Source organism: Rhinolophus sinicus, linkage group LG03, assembly GCF_036562045.2.
Source record: "Rhinolophus sinicus isolate RSC01 linkage group LG03, ASM3656204v1, whole genome shotgun sequence".
NCBI lineage: Eukaryota > Metazoa > Chordata > Mammalia > Chiroptera > Rhinolophidae > Rhinolophus > Rhinolophus sinicus.
The window spans coordinates 146036308-146058594 of NC_133753.1; the positions used below are offsets into that span (position 1 = coordinate 146036308).

Below are 22287 nucleotides of genomic sequence, written 5' to 3' on the forward strand. Positions count from 1 at the left end.
TTAGCAACCCACTTTCATTTCTAATGATTAGGAGTTCTTTTTCTATGAATTCAAAAACCATTCTTCTAGTAATTCACTCTAGAATCTTGCCCAGATTGATTTCAAACTTACTAGACTGCAGTGTAACACATATGATTTATTAGGTTGGTGCAAAAGCAATTGCAGTTTTTGCAATTATTTTTAACCTTTTAAACCACAATTACTTTTGCACCTACCTAATAGTTCAAAGCAATAACTATATTTTTTCTAATACTGGAACATGTTTAGACCATGTGCACTTCATGAAAAGATGCATAAACTATAGAAGCTAACAAACAAAACTAAAGAAATAACCTAAAAATTACAAATACGCAAAGCAAAAAATATTATAAAAAGTCAAAACCAGGAACAAAGCACAAACTTCAAAGATGAAAAACTAGAGAAAATTATTCTTTAATGACATAGCATGAATCTCTTACTAGATGATCCTTTAAAAAGCTAAAAGTATATTCTTTAATCTTTTATTTGGGGGAAGAGTGTAAAATTGCTTCAAATTTTTATGACCAATATACATAATATGCTACCAAAAATCCAGATGTAAATTATTAATTGGTATTTCATTGACAAGTGATTAACTTTTAATAAGAGCAAATTTTTAAATCAGGGCTTTTAGTTTGCTTTTTCAATTTAAAACTATTATGTTCACATAAATGAAGCATCATATTTCTCTCAATTAATAATTAAATATAAAAATAAAAACTCACTTTGTCAGCTGTTCACAAAACAAGGCTAACTTAATTACAGATTTCTATCTTTTGGGAGTAGGAAAGATACTTAATGATAGAATGCTAGAGCTGTACTATGGTACAGCACAAGGAAGCAGAGAAACTTCCATTATGAAAGAGAAAACTATCTAAAATTAAGAGTGCAAGACACCACCAAATGGATAAGTTAGCAATAATTCTAATTTCTACCTAAAGTTTACTCAAGAAGATATTATTCTTCCCAGTTAAACACCAACTTATAAAATAATCATACTTGCAGCCACATCAATTAAGCATGTGCAGATTTTTAAAATATGCAAATTTGTATGGTTGACTACATCATAATCACTAAAACAATAATTATTTTTAAATATTTCATTTCATCAAAATTTTTTCCTACATTGAGGTCTTCTTTGCCTAGATGTGCTTAATTCTAAAAGGCTTTCTCCGTTTGTGAATATGTCTTTTAGATCGATTAGTCAATACACTTAACACTTAACATGCAGTAAATTACTCACATGCTCTGTAATCCTTAAATTTAAAAGTTACTGGAAAATGTGTTACTGTTTTTCTATGCCAGTCATTGAAAAAGACACATAGTTAGAAGCTTACATAATTCTAATGGGTCCAAAACCCACGATTCTGGGGGAAAGGAGAGTTAATAGAAACTATTTATGAATGCCATGTTTTGCCTCTATAGAAATCATATACAAACACACATACACGGATTATTTCTTCTTAAATGTGCCTCACGAACCATGGCTATTGTTGGCAGTTAATGTAACTGTGTGAAGGAAAACACAGCACTTAGACTTACTACTCTAAAAAGGCAGTTGGTTTCACTGCTATTTTTCACCGTATTTTAAACAAGTCACAAATTTTAAATTCTAGAGATAAATTAGTTTAAAATTCGATATTTCAGATTCCTGTCAGTAACTAATCCTACTTTCACAATTATATAAAGGGCTTTAATCTCAATAATGTTAAAAAGATATTTAGGGATCAGATTAGTTTTAACAACAGCTTTGAATTATTCACGTTTCAAATATTTTCCAATTTTCTGATTAAATCTAGGTATTCAGCACAAAAAACGAAATTATATTATTTTAAAGATTCTATTATTTTAGTAAATTCAGATTTGAAACTATGGATGCTACATGTGAACCATGTTTAAATATTTCACATATTAATAGCCCAAATGTGACCATTCAGTTTTCTTTAAGTATTATGTGCCTCAAGTAGTCTCAGGAATGTTTTCTTTATATCAGCTAAGTCTTAATTTCCTGATAATACACTATTTGAATTAGTTTTGAAAGTACTTAACTATTTTCCTTACTGAGGTCACACTCTCATTAAATATCAAGTACAAAATATCTAAGAATCAACCACAGAAAGAAAAGAAAGGATGACTTGGTATTTTTTTTAAGATTCAGTAAGAACAAATCAACAACCTCTTTGCTTTCCCCAGCCTTGCAAATGGAAATAGTCAGCCATCGTTTTTTGTTTTTGTTTTTTTGCCCTAAGACTACTTGAAGAAAGTGGGTGGAAGCCTCTTCAGAGGGACTGATTGATTAGGGCCATAAGAAAGCCCTGGTTTTGTTTTCTAAGGGCACTAAAGGTCGGGCCTAGTATCAGCACCTCTCCTAGCCAGAGCCAAGGATCTAAGACAAGCCTGCAGGTGGAAACAGTTGGGTCCCACCCCAATTTGTACATCAGTAGCTTTATTGAGGCTTAGAACAGTTGAGAATTGAGAAGCTTATCTTTAGTACTTTGTGTCTTTGATACTTGGCTTCTCTTTCAGAAGAGAAATAAGTTGTTGGCTGGTATGCAATTGATGTGATCTACACTCTGAACAAATACCATTCACAGTTGCCTCTGAATAAACAAGACACTTTTTAAATTAGTTTACAAAGAATTTTGTATGCCCTTTTGGATGCTGATAAGGAGCAGTACAGAAGCCAACTCTCTTAGGTCAGCTCAAGTTAGTGACAACACTGTATCATTGATAACACCATTTTGAACTTGAGCTTCTTTCATTTTCCTTTATTGTAAGTTGTGGCTTCTTTTCAAGCTGCTTGGGCTGCAGGTGTTCAAACTTCTCAGCTATGCCAAGGAGTTGTACTTACAGATCATAAAGGGCTAAATGCATGTTTCTAATGAAGCAATTAACTTAAGTGCCCCCTTGTTGAGAAAAGTAGGCTGATACCCAAAGTGAGTTCAGAATAAAGATTAGCACACAGCACATGCTGTTAATAGTCTGTAATTAGATTCTTAATCACATTATTTTGTTTGACCTAATATTACAAAAAAGAAAGAAAAAGAAAATGTAAGTTGTAAACCAAAAGTGTGGTGATAAATTTTTTAAAAGTTCTATCACATTATAAAAACTCAAGATTAGGACCATATATAATTGCAAGAAAAAAGAAAAGTTTAAGCAACATCCACTAAGCTATTTATTTTTGTTTAGAAAATATCACACAACAATACAGGAAAACTAAGTATAATGAAAAAGACTATTTTATATTTGTTTAGTATTTTTAAAAGCATTGACTATTCATGTGTATCTTATCAGGATTCCCACACTGCAACTTTTTTTTAACTAACTTATTCCTAGCATTTTCATTATTAATAGCATGTCACATTACTGGTTGTTGTTATCTACCTAACCATAGGGTCAATAACGGGTTTTTATTTTTTTATTTTTGAATAATGCACAAAAGTAATTTAACCTTTACATTTCCAAAGCAATTAAAACAAAAATATCAAGCTTACATTCTATAAAAGAAGTGTTTTCCTGAAATAATGTTTTCAAGTTAGAATTTTCTAAATTTTAATGGTAAAGAATTTACAGGACTATTCAATACCTTCTAATCCTGTTAGCATTGTCTCCATTCGACTAATTTTGAAAATGAAAGGTTCGACTGAGATTTTCCTGGTTTTAACACTGAAAGTCCCATGTTCTAGGAAACCTTCCAACGCAGGCAAACTAGGAATGGTTAGTTACCCTGAGTAAAATACAGTTAAGACTGTGGGCATAATCTTATTCAAAAACTTGTAAAATACAGCTGATGTTCAAGGAAGACATTAAATTAACAATCTGATGCTTCAGAAATAAAGCACTAGAAATATAAAATAAGTCTTAAAAAATAAGGTTTCTTTGCCATGGTCATAGTCCATGCTCAATTATCCCTTATGACTGTGGAATGCCAGCTGCTGCCATTTGAAGTATCATATTACTACTCTTTTCCTCTGCTTATCTTTTACAAACACCATTAATAATCATTAGTTTCAGTGATTCATTTAAATTTCACTTCCTCTTCTTTTCTCTTACAGGATGAAGTATTTAAAAACAATAAAATGGTCTGAATAAATTTCACACATAATGTCTAACACCTAGGTTCCCAAAATGCCCTTAAAATTGGACCCAATATTCCAAGACCATGACTTCCTTTATATTTAAGAAAAGGACATTCTTGATTACAACTAACATCAGCAGATGAAAGAAAGTATACTGACCAATTTGGAAACTTTCTAAACTTTCACAAGAACACTTCATTCTAAACACAAAGTTTCATGTGAGAAAGACAATTAACAGAACTAAAGAAATAACATAGTACCTGAAATATAGCATTACTAAGCAAAAGTCTTTTTTCATTAGGAATTTAGTAATTATGACTTAAGCCTCAAAATGTTGACACCTCTACTATATTTTGATTTCAGAAGAGTGAGGGTGTTCCTATGAAACACCATCAGCTAAGCTTATATACAGCCCTTTCTACTTGAAAAATGTGCTGCTCTGAACTGAAATGTTATTAAAGGCACTTGTATGGAAAAGCAACAAGACTTGCCCTGTGCTTTTTCCCATTCACAAATCCACATTTATTTATAACTGTACCCATTTATCTCCCTATTTTCTAATGGCAAGTAAGGAGATGAATGATAAGATTGGGGTACAAATAAAGAGTTAATCTTGGGGGAAAAAAAGCACAAAATCCTCTAACATATCCTCAACTGGTGAAATTACCTAATTCAGCCATATAAAAATATTTAGGGAACACATGAAATTGCCAATATTTAACAATTTTTAATCCACAAAGAATGGCAAGTTCATATGGTTCAAATAGTAGTAAGTTATAAATAGCACATGAGAATTACATTCCTAACTGGATGAATAATTATTACATACTTCCCATGCAGCAATTTCTCAATCTAAGTCACTTTCAACTACATCTCTGAATATATTTTGGACAACTCGATTGGAAGGAGTTTCCAAGATAAAAGCAAAGATTCAATTCCTCTTGGGTGATGCAGTCTCAAACTGAACTGAAATTTTGTTCCTGCTAAAGTTTAAATCAAGCCTTGTATTAGGTTGGTGCAAAAGTAATTATGGTTTTTGCAATTATTTTTAACCTTTTAAACTGCAATTACTTTTGCACCAACCTACTACTTTTTAGCAAAAGTATAAGTCTTAAGGGCTACACAGGTCAGGTGTAAACCCACGTACATTAGTTCCCTCCTACCTATGGGGGAGCCCCCCCTCCCAGTGGATTCCTATAACCACAGAGAGTACCAAACCTTATATTTACTAAAATTTTTCCTATACAGATATACCTATGATAAAGATTAATTTATAAATAGGCATGATAAAAGATTAACAACAATAAATAATAAAACAGAACAATTATAACAAAATACTATAATATGTGAATGAGATTTCACTCTCTCTCTCTATCTCTCAATATCTGGAATTGTTCACTTAATATTTTTGGACCTCAATTGACCACAGATAACTGAAACCACAGAATGCAAAACCTTGGATAAGGGGGGAGGAGGGTCTACTATACATTTGTTGCATTAGGAATGGGGACTGTGGCAAACAGGAAACTAAAAGTGATCATATAAAGGTGGCAACCACTACTCAGTGCAAGTTGTTAGGATGGATAATTATTCAAGAAACCTACAAATCCCTATTTTTATACAGAAATCACCTGACTTTTAAAAGCTGGTTATTTTTTTTAAAACACTGGGTATATGTGGTATAATAAGAGATATATTTGGTCTTTGACCCCCAGCAGAGCCCATAAAACCTTTGGAATTTTCTAAGTGATAGGACTGTCTTTGTTATTTATGAGTCACTTTCAATACTAGTCCTAGTGCTTATGCTAATGAGGTGACAGGGTCAGGTCACTAAGTAGCCTCAGGATGGGGTTGATCATCAGAAAGGCCAAGTGATTAAAGGGTTGGCACTTTGAGCCTCACCCACCCCACCTCCAAAAAGGAAGATGGAGCTGGAGATTGAGCTCTATAAAAACTCTGAAACAAAGAGATTTGGGGGCTTCTGGGTTGGGGAACACATCGATGTACTGGCAGTGTGGCATGGCACTGAGGGCATGGAAGCCCTGTGCCATGAACCTCACATACCCTGCCTATGAGTATCTTCCATTTGGTTGTTCCTCAGTTATGTTCTTTATACTAAGCTGGTAAATATAAGTACAGCAGGTCCTCAAATAATGTTGTTCCATTCATTGTCATGTCATTCATTGTCATGAGATGCTATTGGAACTTAATTCTTTTTATATCAATTAGCATATAATATAAATGGTTTCATTATATGTTGTTTTACTTAAAGTCCTAGAACCTAACAATGATGCTAAGCGAGGACTTACTGTAAAATGTTTTCCTGAGTTCTGTGAGCCATTCTAGCAAGTTATCAAACCTGAAAAGGTGGTCACAGGACCCCTGATTTATAGGAGGTCAGAAGTACATGTGGCCCAGTACTAGTGACTGCCATCTGAAGTGACAGCAGTCTTGTGGGACTGAGCCCTTTAAATTGTGGAACAGGTTAACCCCAGGTAGACAGTTTAAAAATTGAATTGAATTGTGGGACACCAGTTGGCATTGGAGAATTGGAGAATTGGTTATTGCTGTTGGAAAACACCCCAACAATGTGCCAAACAAAACACCCTTTGTTCATCATTTAACACTGTGCATGTATAACATCTACTACATCTGAAACCAATTCCCTTTTCCCCAGACCCTTGGAATAGGGAATCTTTACCTGACAAATCTGGTGCTTTCTAATGTCACTGGATAAAGCAACCCAGATAGCCTCTCAAAAAACACAGTAAGTTTTAAAATATGGCAAGTCAAGCATACACATTTATTTAGATCCTGCCAGATGCCAGTTACTATGTTAGGTGTTGGGAATAGAATAGACCGATCCCCTGACTTCAGAACATTATATTCTCATGGAGAGTTAGTCAAATAAACACATTACAAAATATGGTGGTAAAAGCCATAATGAGGTAGTAAAAGGTAACAAGGGAATCTAGAGGCATGGGAAGCTTTCTGGGGCAACTGAGTTCTGAGCATTCAAAGATAAGTAAGAGGAGTTCTGAAGCCACCAATGCTATTGTCCTTTGCTGTTCCTTCTCTTAAAATATCCACACTCAGTCTGTGAAAAAACTACCCAGCATTTCAACACACAAAGAACCACAATTTATATACCATATTTAACTCCTGACTCAACCAACAAAAAGTATTAAAATTTATGAATTCGAGAAATTTCTAGACATATTATGTATCTGATATTAGGGAATTATTGTTAAATTTTGGGGTATGTTAATAGAATTGTGGTTATGTCTTCCAAAGTGTCCTTACTTTTTAAAGATATATTTACATGAAATGTAAGAATATTTATTTTAATGAAATGTAAGAATTTTAAAGAATATTTACATGAAATGATATGATATCTAAGATTTGCTTAAAAATAATTTAGAAAACCCATCCACGTCTCATGTAGCAGCAGGGCCAGGTGAGAGTCCTGCCCACCCTGTGCTGCAGCTTCGGCCCTGCCACAACAGGGAGACGCACAGCCCACACAGGGGACGCACTTTGTGCACCTGGCTCTGACAGCCAGGGGGGATGTGCTTCTGGACCCAATGAGACACTTATGGCACAAGGCCACTCCTTCAACACTGCGAGAGATAGATAATACATAGAAATAAACAGAGAGCCAGACAAAATGAGGAGATATAGAAATATGTTCCAAACAAAACAAGACAAGATTTCAGAAAAAGACCTTAATGAAATGAAGATAAGCAATCTACCTGATAAAGAGTTAGAAGTAATGGTCATAAAGTGGCTCATCAAATTCAGGAGAAGAATGAATAAACATAGTGATATCTTCAACAAAGATCAAAATTATAAAAATGATTCAAAACAGAAGAGCAACAAAAAGGAAAAAAACATTTTTTAAGTGAAGATACCTTAAGGGACCTTTGTGACAACATCAAGTGGGATAACATTTACATTATAGGGATCCCAGAAAATGAAGAGAAGCGGCCTGAAAACTTATTTAAGAACTAAAAACTGAAAACCTCCCTAATCTGGGGAAGTAGACATTCAGGTCCTGGAAGCCCAGAGAGTTCCAAATAAGAAGAACCCAAAGAGATACACACCAAGACATTATAATTATAATGATAAAAAAGGTAAATTGAGAATCTTAAAAGCATCAAGAGAAAAACAACTTGTTACAAACAAGGGAAACCCCATAAGACTAACAGCAGATTTTCCCACAGAAACGTTGCAGGCCAGAAGGGAGTGGCATAACATATTCATGTGCTGAAAAGAAAAAACTTCCAACCAAGAATTCTCTCCCTGGCAAAATTATTCAAATTTGAAGGAGAGATTAAGAGTTCTCCATCTAAGCAAAAGCTAAAGGAAACCGGCCTTACAAGAAATGTTAAACAGACTTATTTAAGCTGCAAAAAAAAGACAGTAAGAAATAACAACATCCCTCGTGCACTGTTGGTGGGATTGCAGATTGGTGCAGCCACTATGGAAAACAGTATGGTGGTGTCTCAAAAAACTGGAAATGGAATTACCTTATGACCCAGCAATTCCATTCCTAGGTATCTATCCAGAGAAATACAAAACACTAATTCAAAAAAATATATGCAGCCCTATATTTATTGCAGCACTATTCATAATACCCAAGACATGCAAACAACTGAAAAGCCCATCGGTAGATGACTGGATTAAGAAACTGTGGTACATTTATACAAGGGAGTATTACTCGGCTATAAAGAAGAATGACGTCTTACCATTAGCAACGATATGGATGGATCTAGAGAACATTATGTTAAGTGAAATAAGTCAAAGAAAATACCATATGATCTCACTTATATGTGGAATCTAAAGAATAGAATAAATGAACAAACTATTCAGAAACAGTCTCAGAGATACAGAGGAAAAACTGAGGGTTGCTACATGGAAGGGCATGATGGAGAAGATGAAGGGATTAGAAAGCATAATCGGTAACGACAGATTGCCACAGGGATACGAAAGACAATTTGGGGAATATAATCAATGATGTAAAGATTTTACAGGATATCCGATGGACAATTGTCTTATTAAGGAGACCACTTCAGGGACGATGTAGATGCCTGACCACTGCAGTGTACACCTGAAGCTGAAGCTAAATAATAATGAATATCAACTATAATTGTGTGTATATATATATATATATATATATATATATATATATATATATATATGGTCACAGGAAGTGGATCACAGCATAAGGAATAGAGACAGTAGAAACGTAACAAGTGTGTGCAATGTCAGAGGGGTAGTAGATTGGGGGAGGGGGTTATCACTTTGTGAGGGGTATAAATGTCTAACTATTACATTGTTTTGTACACTTGAAACTAATAATAAATAAATAAATAAAAAATAAACATGGGATAAAAGTCTGGCTCTGCCATTTAACTAGCAAAAAAAGAAAAAGAAATAAAGAAATAACAACTACAACAAAAAAAAGTAAAAATCTCACTGGAAAAGGTATATATAGTAATGCTAGTGAATCACTAGTTAGCTAGAAAGACAAGTATGAATGTTAAAAGACAAAATTAGCAAAATTAACTAAACAATTAGTTCAGGAATGCATAAAATAAAAAGATGTAAAATGTGACATTTAACATATAATACATAAGGGAGCAGTAAAAATGTAAATATATGGAATGTATTCAAATTTAAGTGGCTATCAACTTAAAAGAGACTTATATGCATAAAATGTTATATATGAAACTCATGATAATCACAAATCAAAAATACTAAATAATAAAAAAAGATAAAATGATCTAAAAATAATCTAATAAAAGCCATGAAACCACAGAAACGAGAGAAAGAAAAGAAGAAAGGATCAGGGAGAAACTACAAAAACAGCCAGAAAACAAGTAACAAAAGGTGGTTCCACGACCACCTTCTCAGATTTGATAACTTGCTAGAATGGCTCACTGAAAGTAGGAAAACACTTTACAGTAAGTCCTCACTTAACGTCACTGATAGGTTCTATCAGAAAGAGAAATTAAGAAAATCCCATTTACTACTACATGAAAAAGAATAAAATACGTAGGTAGAAATTTAACCAAGGAGGTAAAAGACATGTACACTGAAAACTGTAAGACACTAATGAAAGAAACTGAAGAAGATGCAAATAAATGGAAAGATTCCATGTTCATGTATTGGAAGAATTTAAATTATTAAAATGTCCATACTACCCAAAGCAATCTACAGATTCAATGCAATCCCTATCAAAATTCCAATGGCATTTTTGACAGAACTAGAACAAATAAGTCTAAACCTGGTATGAAACCACAAACGTCCCCAATAACCAAAGTAATCTTGAGAAAAACAAAACTAGAGGAATTATGCTCCCCTTTTTCAAACTACAAATCTATAGTAATCAAAATAACATGGTATTAGCATAAAAACAGACACACTGACCAATGGAGCAGAATTGAGAGCCCAGAAATAAATCCATACATATATGAACAATTCAGTTATGGCACAGGAATCAAGAATGGAGAAAGAAGAGCCTCTTCAACAAATGGTGCTGGGAAAACTGGGCAGTCACATGTAAAAACAATAAAACTAGACCACTATCTTTTATCATACACAAAAATTAACTCAAAATGGATTAAAGACTTGAATGTAAGACCTGAAATCATAAAATCCCTAAAAGAAAACAAAGGTGATAAGCTCCTTGACATGAGTCTTAGTGATGTTTTTGTGAATCTGACTCCAAAGGCAAGGGAAACAAAAGCAAACATAAATAAATGGGACTACATCAGATTAATTAGCTTCTGCACAGTGAAGAAAACATCATCAAAATGAAAAATCAACCTACTGAATAGGAAAAATATTTGTAAGTCAAATATCTGATACGATGTTAATATCCAAAATACATAAAATACTCATACAACTCAACAACAAAAACACACAGAATGTGATTAAAAAATGGGCAGAGGATCTGAATAGACATTTTTCCAAAGACATACAAATGGCCAACAAGTACATGAAAAGATGTTCGACATCATTAATTATTAGATAAATGCAAATCAAAACCACAATGAAATACATCTGTTAGAATGGCTATTATCAAAAAGACAAGACATAGCAAGTGTTAGAGAGAATGTAAAGCAAAGGGAAACTTCATACACTTCTGGTGGGAATGTAAGTTGGTGAAGCCACTATGGAAAAGAGTATGCAGATTCCTCAAAAATTTAAGAACAGAATGATCCATCTATTCCACTTCTGTGTATTTACCCTATGAATATAAAAACACTAATTTGAAAAGACATATGCATCCCTATGTTCATTGGAGTTTTATTTACAATAGCCAAGATATGGAAACAGCCTAAGTGTGCACTGATAGGTGAGTAGGAGATGTGATACATACAAGTATATAAACATATACACATACACAATGGTATACTACTATCCTATAAAAAAGAATGAAATCTTGCCATTTGCGACATGAATGGATCTTGAGAGTATTATGCTAAGTTAAATAAGTCAAACACAGAAAGAAAATACCATATGATTTCACTCATACGTGAAACATAAAAAATAAAAACAAACTCATAGATACAGAGAACAGATTCGTGGTTACAAGAGGGAAAGGAGGCTGGGTAGGCGGGTAAGTGAAATAGATGAAAGAGAGTAAATTTATGGTGTTGGATGGTATCTAAATTTTTAGTGATCACTTTGTAATGTCCAAGATTTCAACTTATAATGTTGCACAACTGAAACTTACATAATATTATATAGCAATTTTACTTCAATTTAAAAAAAGAAAAATGATAATTGAGAAAAGAAGAGTAAAATTTGAGTAGGATATAAATGAAATGAGATGGGTATAAATTGATATTTATTGTGTTAGGGTACACGGGAATCATTATTTTCTCTACTTTTATATGTTTGAAATTGTCCATAATAAAATGTATAAAGGAAAAGTTTTCAAAAAGATATTATTTGAAATTCATCCCGATTATATTTGTTATAAGGCACCTTTTTAAAAAGAGAAAAAGTCATCTATTAGAAATTTATTCTTAAATATATAATTTAATACTTCAAATTTAATATTTAAATTTAATATAATTTAATACTTAGGAGTCTGTCTAAAGAACACTCAGGCTTAGTATTGGCTCTTTGGTAAACACTCTTATTTGATAAGCATTACACCAGGAAAACTGGTGCATAATGCACGGGTGAATTTTGTAGTGTTACACTGAATCAAAAGATACTAAAGATAAAAAACATTTTTAATAATCAACTGAAAAGCTGATAATCAAAAACATCTGAAAGTATTTCAATATTTATTGGTTAAGCATTACTAACTTATTCTTAGGGCCAAAATGTGTAAAAATATAACAAAATATTCAATATATGAGCCACTTCATATATATATTCATATGATTCCATGTAATATGCACAATAAAAAAACCAGAAGTAATAGTATATTACAAAATTTCCCATTCTGTACCATATCATTAGAACCATAACATCATGGATTGTTTTCTCTAACCAACGTGAATCAAATATCTATTTTAGTTCCTGGCACATAATCAATATGTGACGCTAACTTAAATGGCTGAATTAATTTAATCTGTCCTAATTTGAGTAACTCTTGCTTATACTTTCCTTCTCAGATCCTTAAAAAACAGGTTCCCAACTGAAGTATATAGCCTTGTTAGCTACTATCACTAAATATTGGTAAAAGAATACCATCAATGTTATGATCTATGTCCCACTGCAATTCAGGCTAAAGGTGTTCATTCATCCAATATTTAGAGAGAATTTGTTGATTTTTTGCTACCCAATACAGATTCCCCCTGCTTGAAGCAACAAAACTCTGAGTGACCCCACCTCTGCTATTCTAAGTCCACAGGCTTTGGGAAAGCAAAATGGTCCCACATTCCAGGAGTAGAACACATACCTGGCTAACCTAACATTACATTCTCATCTCTAGTGACTGACTCAGAGATGAGCACATGATTCAAGTTACGACAACTCAGACCAGTGAGGTTTAATTCCAAGACTTTTATTTGCTTAATAAAGGATATAGATTCTTCTCTACATAATGTGGTGTTATGACACTGAAACTGGAGCTGTAGACAACGAAACCAGCATAGCAAAAAGTGGAACTGAGGGGTGGGCAGCAGCTCAGAACTGACCCAACAGCATCAGAATCTAGATCTAACCATTGATGTTTTAGGTGTGAGGCCAAGAAATCCCCTTTTGCTTCAGCTACGTGTGTCAAGCTTTGGATTCATACAGACTTCCGGATGGATCCTCCCTCTCATTCACTGCTTGTGTGGACGTCAGCAAATCATTTCATTCTCTGAACCTCAATTGTCTAATAGTACCTGCAAAACAGTTGTAAATAAGCAATGTGTATATTCAGTCAGTGGTACGTATACCACACACTTTGGGAAACACTGTATTAAACTCATAATATTCATCACCAAACAGGAAGTTTTACATTTTCAACTTAATATGCTTATACTCTCGTCAACTCTAAAACACATGACATTTTGAAAATACTGGGCAACTTTCTTATCACTCCATAATAAATAACTGGTAACAAACAGGTGGTTCAAGAACACAACTGGTGAATATTTTGCATAAGGCTCCAATAATTCTAGAAAAAAAAATCACGGTATGTCTATTCAAAATAAAGGTTCAAATCCTAGTTAAATGGCAAAAACTGTTTTCCAAGTTTTAAAAATCACTAATTAAGAAGTCTAATGTTTTCTCCTTAAAACTCAACATCTTATCTCAAAATATTGGCAAATTCTCTCTAATAGAGAGATCAATCAATTTAAAATTTAAAACTGTGTTTCTTTCTCTCCCATTGTTAACAGACTGAAAATAGGTTAAAAACTTTTTACGAATCTCTAAGTAAATTTGGTTTTTTTTTATGTTTTTCAAAGTATTTATAGAAACAAATATAGCTTCTGACAGAATATATGACCTCAATTGTACTTTGCATCCATTCTTCACAGTATAAACATAACTTTATGATTAGATAACTAAATAAAAACATCGATCTCTGCTATCAGAAAAGAGAAACAATGAGAGGAGCAGTCCCGATATCCATGGTTTATGAACTTCTAGGACTGTTTTAGGACTATCATTTAAAAAATGTAAAGTTTAACCTTCTCCTAGAAGTCTACAACACAAATGTAAGATTGTATGGTTCCAATGACTTGATATAAAAGCTTCAAATGTCATTCTACTTTGCATCAAATGCTCTGTTATATTACAGTGATATTCATATGGGAATTAACAGTGGTGATGTGTCATTTTCAAACAAACATATAGACTTCACTCACTCTTTACGGCATGGATTTTCTTCTAAGACAAAGCTGTCAGATTTCCTCACCACATTTAAACTCCAGAAAATTCTTATGTTTTCTCTATTGCTAAATTCTCAGAGCACAAACTTGTAATTCCTGAAAGTAAAATCTAAGGCATGACTTGAGCCAATTTCTTTAAGAATAAAGTTTAAAACAAAGAGGTTGGGTCCTAAACATAATATTAGGACAAGAGTTTTTTTTTAATTCAATTTATACGAGTATCATAGCACAACTAATTTACAAAGTTATAAATTACAACCATGCTTTCATTTTAAAAAAACACTTAAGTTAAACCTACATATGGAATATATCAGTATACTATGTTGTATAAGCATCTACCTACAAATTAGCAAACAAGCATCAATAAATTTTTTAAATTTAACTTTTTGAGTGATCCTACATTTAGACAGATGTTATCCTATTTTCTCTGAGCAGCTGTTCATTTGGACATGTTCCTTATTTATTGATATACTGCGTTCAGTGCTAGGGTCATATTTCTTAAACAGGAACTTGGCAACTTCCAAATTCTTGGTAAATATTGACATATCTCAGCGTGTCAATATTTATACTGTCAGGACTTTGATGAGTCTCTTCAACAATGGCTGCATCTCATTTCCTAGCAGCCACTTGTTTCTGTTCCAGCTAAGCAAGGTCTTTCTTTATTCAATAAGAGTCTCATTAACTGTTCAGATAAAACCACAAGAAAGCTAAAAGCATCCTCTCACACGAAGACCAGATTAAGCTCCTTGCTCATTTCATCATTTTGCTCACTTCTGCAGGGTGAGTAAAACTCAAAGAAATCAAGCACAAATTCAGAGTGTCCTCCAAATAATGTTTGTTTTTGATTACCTAATTTCAATCCTAGTCATCATTTTTAACCCCATTGCTGGGGTTGAAAGCCACTAAAACCTTTTCACAATTTATAGTTAAATATTTCCTTGTTTGTTAGTTCTAAAGACTAGGCAAAATTATAAAAGATTGGTTTACAGACCACAATGATGATGATATTCAGAGGAGAGTTTGAATTCAGAATGACTACTATAAAAGGTATTTGATAAGTTAACAAATTAATCATTATTAATTCAACCTCAACCCTTTTGCCACAACAGTTGGATATATAGTAATGAATATAACCGAAATTTTTATACATAAAAATGTCATTTACATACAAAGCAGTTCAAATTGTTATTATTAAATGCATAAAAGTCAAAATATCAACTTTTTGTTTTTTGTGGATTTCTGACACATTTTGAAAAAAAACCTGAAATCAAGTAGCGCAGCAAAAGAGTTAAGGCAAATTTCCATATTACCGGGAGCAAATCTTTGCAATATCTTGTAAATAGCCTGGGATTCCCCAATGGTACACAAGCAAAAGCTTAATTGATAACTATTGGCAGTACTGGCATCTATAAAAGCATGAATGCTTCAGGAGCAGTTTAGAATTCTAGTAAGGGTTTCTTCTTTTAGGCAATGAAAGACTCAATGGTGGTTTTCTCCCAAAAAGAGTACAATTCCATCAACATAAAAAATTTGCTGACTATAATAACCTTCTGTTTATTGATTTCGGAGAGTGTCTTAGGAAAAAGCACTACTCACTTTCTCATTAGCACTGGCAGCTTCACAAATGATAAGGAGCATATTGCCCAGGGCTATGAAATACATTAACCATCTCCTACTTGTATTAAAAAAAAAAATCCTTCTCTTATTTTAAAGACAGTTACCTTTTTCCTAGAAAATAAGGTATAGTAAATAAAACATTGATTTTATATTCAGGAGAGCTGGCTTGAAATCAAAACTCTGCCACTTCAGAGCTGAGTGACTTTGGTCCTGTCATTAATGCATTAAAACATTCACTGACTACCTATGTACAGGCTTTCATATCCCAAAGATGAGTAGGATACATTTCAAACTTTCTAGTACCCAAGCTTGTCAAATGCAGAGGCAGGGTGGGAGCTCCTCTGAAAAGTAGCACATAAGCCAGCGTGACATTTCAGGAAAGGCTTCTTTGAGTTACATTTTTTAAAGATATGAATCTTAAAAGGTGAAAATGGTTTAGAGGTGGAATGAAAAAGGTAAGGAGAGGCATTCCAAGCAGAAGAAGCTGTATAAGCAAAGACTTGGATGCAAGAAATAGCATGATATATGGAAACGATAAACAAGTCAGTGTTTCAGACTGATTACAATTCAAGGATTACAAATTCAAATACCCAGTCAAGTTCAATCATTCAACCAAAACACATGTGTACTTCTTTGCCTCAGACAGTGTATTAAAACTTGGAATAAAGGAAAAAACAGATAAAATTTCCTACTTTTGTGGAGTTTACATTTTAATAGAAGACGAACAATTAAAAATACACATAATAAGCATGTGAAATATACAGAATGGTGATAAGTGCTATAGTAAAAGGAGAAAATAAAACAAGGTAGAGGAAATTGGGAGTAGAGGCCAGTTGGAGGACAGGAGGAGTCAGATCGTTTCAAAGCTGCAATTTAAAATAGGAGGTTCAGGTAGGCTTTCTGAAAAGGTGACATTTGAGCAAATACATAAAGGAGGTGAAGGAATTATTGTGTGGATGTCTGGGAAGAAGGATTCCAAGTAGATGAAGCAGCACGTACAAAGGCCCTACGATGGAAGTGAACCTAGTATATATAACAAGGCAGCCGGTATGGCTGGAACAGAGTGAGGGGAGAAAATACAAAGGAATGAAGTCAGAGAGGCAATGGGAAACCAGGTCACACAGTCTTGTAGGCCAGTGTAAGGATACTGCCTTTTACCATGAGTCAAATGAGAATTCATAAAAGGTTTATTTTAAGCAAAGAAGTAATGTTACATTTTTTTAATACTTTTTTTTTTTTTTGGAATAAAATTCTGAATTTACAGAAAAGTCGCAAAGGTGAAACAGTTCCCATATACACCTCACCCAGTTTCCTCTAATATTAACATCTTACATTACCATGGTGCTTTTTATCAACATTGGTGCATTTAACTGAACTCCAGACTATCTGGATTTTACCAGTTTTTACACTAATATTTTTTGTCTATTCCAGGACCCAAGCTAGGATAACACATTGCATTTAGAATCTTACACTTTAATACAATTTTTTTCTTACATTTTAAAAGCATCAGTCTTACATTTTAAAAGTATCTGAGAATAGACTGCACAGAGGCAAGGACTGAAGAAAGCAGGGAAACCAGCTAAAACATTATTACTGTAATTCAAGCAAGAGGTGATCAGTGTACTAAAAGCAGAGATAGTAGGAAACAATCAAATTCGAGATATATTCTATAGAATCAGTAAGATATGCTGATCAATTTGATGGAATATGAGAAAAACAGTCAAGGATGACTCCAAATATTTAGTTTTCAGCAACTGGCTGTACAGAGTTGCCATCAACTGAGATGAGAAAGAATGGAATACATTTGAGGGGAAGGAAGTTCAGTGTGTGACATTTAACTTTGAATATCTTTAAGTAAACAAGTGGAGGTGTAGAGGCTGCATATGTGTACCTGGAGTTCAGAAAGAGAGGAGACTAGGATTATGAATTTGGTAGTCCTAGGTACACAGATGGTATTTAAAGTCATTAAGACCCGATATTATCAAGAGGAAGTGTAGACAGAGGAAAAAAAGAAAACTAAAGATTAAGCCCTGGAGCACTTCAACAATAAGAGATCAGAAAGAAGACTGAAAAGGAGCAACCAATGGGGTACGAGGAAAATCAAGAATGTGATGTCCTAGAAGTCATGTGACGAAAACATACCATGGAAAAGACAGTGATCCACTGTATCAAAGGTTGCTTATAGATCAAATACTGTAAGGACAGAATGATCAGCACCTAGAGCTCACTGGTGACAATAACGAGCATTTTGAGGGAGCATGGCAGCAATAGCCATGTTGAAATAATCTAAGGTAAGGGCAAGCAGAGTTTGTCATCCCAAAATATGCCTTTTGGGATACTGATTATTTTAAGTTGGTTATTTTTTTAAAAAGAAAAGACTTGGGAAGAACCTTTAATCTTCTAAGTGACAAAAGAATTTAGAGAGAGGACCTGCTCCAGGAAGGGAGCTATCATGGAAAACTATAGTTTAAAACAAACTAGAGTGGTATAGAAAGGAACCAAGCAAGGTCCTCTCTGTATCCCATAGTTAAAGATGGCCCAGCAAACATTTATTTAGGGATCATTTTCTTTTCCAAACATTCATTTAGGGAACATGTGAATTGCCTTTTCCCCTGTGAAGTCCCAAACTACTGCCTCTTACCCCTTCTCCTTAGCTCAAGATGGCATATAAGCCTTAACTCCCCAATTTGTCCCCTATTGTTGAAACAGGTTAGTTAGTATGGATGCTAGGTAGAAAGGGGGGTCCCTGGTGGAGTAAACAAAAAAAGCAGCCATATCCTGAAACTCCAGGCCCTGGAATGTCTCCTTCACTCCAGGACAGAGACATGAGAATACACCTTAAGGTTAATAGATAATCTCAAATCCCTTCTGGCTGGACAAAGGAGCAGATCTGATAGATAGCAATGGGTTGGTTTGTTAATCCCTTCAGGATGAGCAAACAGGAAAAAAACCTAATAGATGAATTCTGTTAGAAGGCTCCAGCCCCCTTCCCCAAGCAGGCAGGGGAAAGTATAAAAGCAAAAGCCTTTTGCCTTAGCCAGTGGGCACACTCATTCCGGACACCCTCCCCCTCGGGAGCTGCAACCTCTTCTCCTGCCTCTAATAAACTATCCTCTTTTTAAAACTGTTTGCCTCTCCCTGGTCTGTGTTTCCATTCTTCAGCTTCACGAGATGCGATCCCGGCCCATACCCAGAAACTGCCGGCAGACCCAATATCATCTACATCATTGTCTTATATACTTATGAAAGCCCCATAAGTACAATTTGGTCATTAGTGTCTTATTTTAATTTATGAGTCCAGCCAGAAGAAATTTCTAAGAGTAGGAGGAAAAATTTGTTCCTCCCCCACACAAGAAAGAACAGAAAGAAAAAAAAAGAGAAATTGGGATTTGGAGCACAGAGAACTCCTTGTGGATATTTGTTTAGAAGAGCAAATAAATGGGATTGGAGTGGAGAAAGATTATTTTTTAAGGCAAAAGAAATAACATGCAATTCAAAAACAAACTTTTATGTATCTTAATCTAAGACCCATGGGGAAAGAGAATAAAAAAGAGGTGAGGAAAGGACAAACACTAGAACACAAAGAACCTCAACCTAAGACTATAAAGGCTATTTGAGGATCAGAGAAAACAAGCTGTTAAGTAAAACGATTGTCTTTTAATATATGTGACTATCAGTGAATAAAAAAAGGGGAAACCAAATAAAAGGAAACCTTCAACACTATCCATACTATGTGCAAAGTAAGAAGAGAAAAGGGGGAGAAATAATCTGGAGGTATAAAAGCAATACCAATTTAACTTAAAAACCTTTTATTGCGTGCTAACATGGAAGTCAATCAGCTGTACATCAATATCCCTCCTTTCAAGGAGTTTTTAATTTAGTGAAACAAAAAGCCAGGCACACAGCAATAGGCAATGCTTACTGAGTGCTTACCGCATGCCAAATACTTTTTCCTTGTATTAACTCATTTAACCTTTGTAATAATGGAGAAGCCTATGCAATGTCTCCACAGAAAAATATAAATATGTGCTATTTTTACATAAAATTCTAGGGAACCCATGAAACCAAAGTTTAAAATACTCTCTAGACGCAGGAGAGGCAATGATTTTTGAACAAAGGAATGACACAGTCAGACTTTAGTTTTAGTAATAAAATGATCTGAGATGCTTTAGTAATAAATGAGAATCCACAGCAGAGCTGCCAAAAAGGAGACTTCTAGTTAGTGATGTAAGCTAGTACTTAAATTAGTTCATTGGCAGTGAAAACCAAAAGCAGGGGATCTATGTGCTTAACCAAGTAGCTCAATGACAACCTCCCCAGACTCACCACAGATCAGATTAACTGTGTTTGCTGTTACATGAAAATAAATAAATACTTAATAAACCATTGTGTTATTCTATGAATAACTTTAAAATAACTGGCAAACATTGTTCTTTACTATTTTGAAGCTGAAATATATAAAAATTCATGGCCTAAAATTAATTATAATCCATAAATATGGTAAATCAATTCTGGTCTTTAACAACTCCAGTTTCCTGGTGCTCTTAACAGGTAGATTCACAGCTTCACACAGAAGTATATTACCCTAAGTGTTCATAAAGATCCAAATGATCTTCACATGAAAGCAAAAGCAGTTATAAAGTCTACGGACCCATTTATTACGTTAGAAGCCAGCTTGATGAGTCGCACAACATAATTTCCAAGGTTAATTTGGACATTATTTCCTAAGCCAAGATTAATTTGAATGACCAGACTTAGGTATAATGTAAAGCAATTACAAGGGAGAGCATTAAATGGCTTTTTTGATAAGAGGAAGGTACAGTACATTTTTATACATTTCTTATTCCCCTCTCGCAGGAACATTAAATTTCTCCAAGGAACAGAGGCCATCTTTATTCCTCTGCTGCACTCTCATTTTCCCATGAATAAAGCTCAGAAAATACTTGCTAAAAGTGTATATTTGACCAACTCTTGAAAATTCAATAGATTCAAAGTAACTATAGTTTTTTGTGGTGTTTTTTTTTTAAAGTGTGTGTTGTAGTGAACAATGTAATCACAGATAGCAGAAATCCAAATGTTTTAATCACCGTGTTGCAGTAAATATAGAAGGGTCTCATAGTTTGGCCATATACACCACATAAATCAACAACTCATATGAGTTTCCCTTCCTTATTTTTTTCTATTCACTTTCTGAGTTAATAAAGTATTAAAAAAAACAATATTCTGAAAAGAACCCTCTGCGGCCTGAGAAAAAAATTAACTATACACTTGGAGCCAAAGAGTTGCCATAACTTTCTGATTCACTTAAGGGAACAAAGGGATAAACTCTGCGCCTCCGACTTCTAGAAACTGCCAATTATGCAAACTGAACATGTCAACGTGTCTGTTTCTCCATCTAGAATATACAAAGGCAAAAAACGGGGAGGGGGTGGAGGGCAGGGATAGAGCTTCATCTAATGGGATTATTAAAATTAGAGGAAGTTAAATAACACTACTGATTTAAAGAAAAAGCTGGCATGTGATTTGTCTTGCTGATGGATCACTTCTCTAGGGTACATAATTACTGAACTCAGGAAAGGGCTTTTCCTTTTCATTTATTGCTACAGAAAGTTTTTTCCTTACCCCAAAGGGCCGAGAATGTTTCAGCCCCAGATGCCACCCACTGACAGTCTGCAACCAATTTGGGATTGGGAGAGAGAAAAGGCCAGGGTTAGGGAAATGATCAAACAGCTTATCAACACAACCATCCAGATCCAAGTGTCCTCCTAATCCCAGAATTTTGCAAGGAATTCCAAAGGCGCTTTGCAATCCAAAGAACCCCTCGGGTGCAACGGGAGAAACTGAAAAGGCCGCCCAGCAGGTGCAGGCCCTGTGGTTAATGCCAGGGAACCCAAGCATCTCCGGGAGTCAACAAACCGAGGGCCCAGTAGCTTACACATTGAGGGAGATTAGAGCTAGGAAATGTCCACGCACTGCGGAGTTCCAGTGGGAAATAACAGGGGGGAAAAATTAGAAAGAAAAGGGGTGGGAGCAAAGAACAAGAAAAAAAGAAGGACCGGACTACAGTTAATATTGTACAGACGTAATCCCCACATTCGAAACCCACCTGTCAGTGACTCCACTTCCGGTCTCCTCCAAAAGGCCCGCTCCCACAGGCTGACGTCCCGCAGCCAATCAGAGCGTTATCTACTTCCGCTCGGCCGCATGACGTCTTTTAAACC

At 34.5% G+C, this 22287-nt stretch overlaps 1 protein-coding gene across 2 annotated transcripts in view; it reads right to left on the reverse strand.

Annotated features, from left to right (window-relative positions):
• XRCC4 (X-ray repair cross complementing 4) overlaps positions 1-22267 on the reverse strand; it is a 342504-nt gene extending 320237 nt beyond the window's left edge. For both annotated transcript variants that reach the window (XM_074328763.1, XM_019746359.2), the window contains exon 1: positions 22173-22267. The gene's annotated coding sequence lies outside the window, so the exon portion shown is untranslated. The remainder of the gene's footprint in view (positions 1-22172) is intronic.
• Between the last annotated feature and the right edge of the window lie 20 nt (positions 22268-22287).